This window comes from Sinocyclocheilus grahami, unplaced genomic scaffold (assembly GCF_001515645.1).
Source record: "Sinocyclocheilus grahami isolate Dianchi unplaced genomic scaffold, SAMN03320097.WGS_v1.1 scaffold586.1, whole genome shotgun sequence".
Lineage (NCBI taxonomy): Eukaryota > Metazoa > Chordata > Actinopteri > Cypriniformes > Cyprinidae > Sinocyclocheilus > Sinocyclocheilus grahami.
In genome coordinates, this window is record NW_015505765.1 from 615,858 (window position 1) to 620,689 (window position 4,832).

Below are 4,832 nucleotides of genomic sequence, written 5' to 3' on the forward strand. Positions count from 1 at the left end.
CACTGTACAGGTTATAGGTGTGTGTGCACATTCATCACACAGAATAAGGCTCATTAAACGTGGCGCGTGGTACCACAGAGAGCAATTAGCCTATAATGCAGCTTCCACCTGCCATTCTTCTATGCCATACTATAAGCAGGTAAAACTAATTGCTAACATCTAATATCAGATCAAACTGATGAAAGCATTTATTATGTATCCTATTATCTAGTGCACCCGAGACAGTTTGGAAGGTTAACGTTCAACATGTGGCTCATACTCGTAAATAAGGTACAATTATTCATGTACCTGCATGCAGACTTGTCACATTTAAATTGAATCAATAGGCAGTGAAACCTTTCCTTCCTTTCCATTTCTTCGAGAAAACTTGGAAGTAAAAAAAAAAGTGAGAGGATTGGGGAAAATAAATTCTGAAATAGGGGAGAATTATTGCCCCCCTGAGGCCCTGCCCCCCTTCGCTTTTCTTCTGAAATCCATTTGGCCTGGTCCCTCCATTAGGCTAGCTGTCAGGCAGTGTATGCTGGGACGGGCGCGCTGTGTAGAGAGAGGCAGGAATGGAATGAATTTACCCGGTCATGTAGAGCGGGTGTCAGAGACAGACTCAACCAGCAATCCATCAGTGGGACCAGCTTCCTGTCAGAGGGGGGTGGGCCGAGAGGAAGAGACACATTGGGTCATCGGAGCATCTTCATTCTCTAGTGGTTCGCGTGCCGTGGGGAGATGGTAAGCAAGGGGGTCTGTGGAGCAGGTTTAAGTGTGCACATTTTCACTCTGTATACTTTCTTAATAGGCCTGCTGATGGGAAACTAGTGAATGAAGGTAAGACAGAGTCCAATTATCCCCTATGGTGGGCACCTTTTAAGCAAGCCAGCTAACCTTTGACCCCTTTGTCTTTGCCCTCAGGGCATAACAGCTCTCGAACATACACTCAGCCCATCTGAGAGCCCCGAGAAAACACACACTCACCAGAATCTAATGGACTTCATTACTTTGTCTTGTCAATGCCGTTGGCATGCTGCCTATTAACATGGTGTTTATGTCTTGTGCCGACTGTCTTCTGCATTCATTAAAGCAATGAATTTCCTGAAACAAGCTCGTGACAGGTGGGTGAGCAAATACCAAAATAACTGTCCATTAGGGATCCATTTAACATGCCTAAAGTAAGGGGAAATGAGCTGAGAGTGAATTTTTCAACACTCTTCATTTAAAACTGGCTTCCTATGCAACATTGAACAGATTTAACTGCATCATGGAAAATGTCACAAATTTTTAATATGGTATTTATTGCCTTTTTTGTACTAAAGAACATCCAATTGGAGTGTTTAATAGAGCTTTAGAGAGACCAACTACTTTTACATCTGTACTCAAAGTACAAGAAGAAATATACGTTTCTATTTTTCTTGTTTTAGTTTCACTTCTGCAGATAAGTATTATACTTTTGATATTCAGTGTTGTAGTGCGGTTTGACCAAGCAATGGAAGACGGGAATGTTTTAAACTTGCTTGAAAAGTTATTTTTGCAGTTCCATTCCAGATGATAAACATTCTGTTGAATGCAACACTATTATTCATTTGCTGTTAGCAACATATGTTTGGTAGATCCAACTTAATGTCTCACATAAATAAATACAAGCCACATGCGGAGTTACTTAAAAAAAAAAAACTTTATTATTCATAAGGTAGGATTAACAACAAACATGCGTCTTACCACAATAGAAAATTGTAAGATATTGCACTGGTTTAACTCTAGCAGATTTTTTTTCTTTGCCCATTTCTTTTCACTTGTGTCTGTACAACCACATTGTCTCCTTTGACATTGTCTCCTTTAGTCTTGGACAAAGCATGACTGACACATGGACAGTGCCCTAAATCCATAACACCACTGTATCACCATTGACTCCCTTACCGAGTGCCAGGTCTTAAAATACACACAATATCTAGTCATTGTCCCATTCCATCTATGTGTCATGTCTAAGGCAGTGGCCATTGCACACCAAATAACTTCAATTCTTTTCATATTAAAGACACTCAGAACACCAGACTTAAAAATATTTACATAAAAGTAAACCATCTCATCTGTGCTGCCATTTGAGTCAAACACAAACACACACAGACATTAGAAGAGGGCAGTGGTTGGACATAGAGTCTATATGCGTGTTTATGGTAGGCAGATGTAAGTAGTGTATGTATGTGTGCTCCAAAGGTTTTTTTTTTTCGATCATAAAGAGCCAAGCTATACCACAGGTGAGAGGTGGCGGCAAAATTGGCTCTAGACGGTGTGCAAGATTACATTTCACCAGTGCGTGCATGGTGGCATGTGGCTGCGGGACATTGATGGATGACCACCACAGGCTTTCTGACACCAGACTTCACCTCAACAAATAGCCCAACAATCATCATCATCCCCATCACGTACATGAGAAGGCAGTTAGCGTTCACTTTTACAGCCCAAGGCAGCTCACGAAAAGGGAGCAGAGATGAATTTAACATTTACACACTGTTTTCCTTTTTTGTTAAGAGCACAACGGGTAGAATGTGAAGCAGGTCTTCAGAGATTACGTGTAAAATAATTTGTGAAAAACTAAATACTAGGCTTATCGAGTGAATGCAACAGTTTCTTAAAGTCTTTACACCCTGTAAAATCTCAAATGCAATGCAGCCAGAAAGGAAATCACTAGTGGCCTGCCATCATCTAAGCTACAAAATGTGCCTGAGCACTCGCACTACACGTATGACACATTATTTAGACATAATGCACTAGTGTGCTGTTTACAAATGATCTCTCAAAACACATGTAAACATTTAAGGGCAGTTTCTATAAGCCCTCCCAAATTTAGTTTAAATGGAGATTCAAGTTTGAGAATGATAACTTTGGAGTGGGATTCAGTTGTTGGTCATCACTTGTGGATATAATGGTTAAGCGTTGTTCTTAACTGTGTATTTACGCCTTGACCACTAGCGTGTAGGATCGATCAATGTTCTCTAGACCCAACAGGTCAAACACTCTAATAAACCTGACTGCCCACAGATGCATTTCCAACTTCATCCAAATGCCATTCTCACCACAAGTGCATTTTTCACCGATCATGGTGCCCAGGTTAATTAGGTTCGTCAGGAATTAAGCTTCAGGCTGCAATGCGATCAACAGCTCCATTCCTTAAAGAAGCATAAGTGTGCAAGACATCCATTCACATTTTATATGGACAAAACATGAATAAGGTTATAGTGTAACTGTACATACCATCATCATGTGACTAAATCACAATCAGTTATAAAGACCAACTAAAAACACCTTTTCACAATTTTCTATGTGGGCAAGGTCAAAAAGAGGGCAGGAGTGTGTTGGAAAGTGCCTTTACTTTAAGGATTGACTCTTGGCTCTTAGCAACTAGACCTTTTATACTAGGGGCAAGTGTTGAACACTGAGAAAAAAATGGAGTGGTAAACTGAGTGGAAACATAATACAGACAACTGGTTTTGATTATAAATGTAAAATGTGGTTAAAACATCAAAGTTCTGGTCAAACCCCTCAAGACCCCAACTGGGATCTAACTGGATACTGTATTTATTGGTTTTCATATTATTGACAAACAAAATAAAAAAGGGTTTCCGCAAATACATCTTTGCCTGGTATAGGACAAAGGGCTGAATCAGACAGAGCTGATATGGCAAAGATAGGACACCAGTCAAAAACACACTTCCATTGTTTAGGGCATAAAACTAACAAATAACAGACTTTTTAAAATATGCATTATATAAGAAACCACAGAAACAAACACTCAAACATGCTTCTGTACACAGGCACACGCGCACGCGCACACGCACACGCACACGCGCACGCGCACGCACACGCACACGCACACACACACACACACACACACGAGACAAGTCTGCTGAAATAAGAAAACAAAAAGCAAACAAATATACAGAGACAACAGCTAATTGGTCCAGATATTAAAATGAGAGAAAATAAAACAGGCAAGCTGAAGAACAAGAAATAAAATGGTCCACTTGAAATTCTGAACAAAGACAAAACCAAACAAAATCTAGACATAATGATGTGCAAGTTACAAGTCTTGACATGTCTGTAGCTAAAATGTAGCTTGACATAACTTTACTGGGATCTGAATGATGGCCAAAGATCACATGATTTATTACACAGAGGAAATCCAAAATAATTTCTAAAAACATGTTTATTTCTTATTAGAAACATTGAGTAACATGTAAAGAGGTACTTCATGCAATTACTGGTCATCATTCTCCCCCATTATAAATCCAAATTTCAGTTACCATATACAACACTAGTGATGGCTGTGCCAAAAGGGAAAATCTCAGGTTGAATTTTCATAGACATACATCTCACAGCTGTCCGACACAATTGAAAGCTGACACAAGTGCAAGTGAGAAAGATAGAAAACGTAGTTTGGTTTTTCTTTATATACTACAGGTGTGATGAAATCAACTCTGTGTGTTTGTGAAAATTGCTCGGGATACGCTACTCTTATTGCTGCAATATGTCTTCCTCCAAAGATGAACAGGCAGAAAGAAATACAAGTGAAATGCTGAGGTGTTGCTTTAAGGCACAACTATACCTACTACAAGAGAAGATTCTTAAAGTAATATAAAGATAATATGAAGAGGTAATATACTGTAAGTGGACACGGTTTCTGTCTCTCAGGGCCCAGACCCAAGCAATTTTCCAGGTTTTCTAGCTGCTGAGAAAAATACTCAAAAAGAAGGAACAAGAAAAACTAACAATTATGAAGCCTCAATTATTTAGTAAATGGCAGAGAATAAAACGTTCTGAAATTAAGCTGTTGGGATCATCTGTAA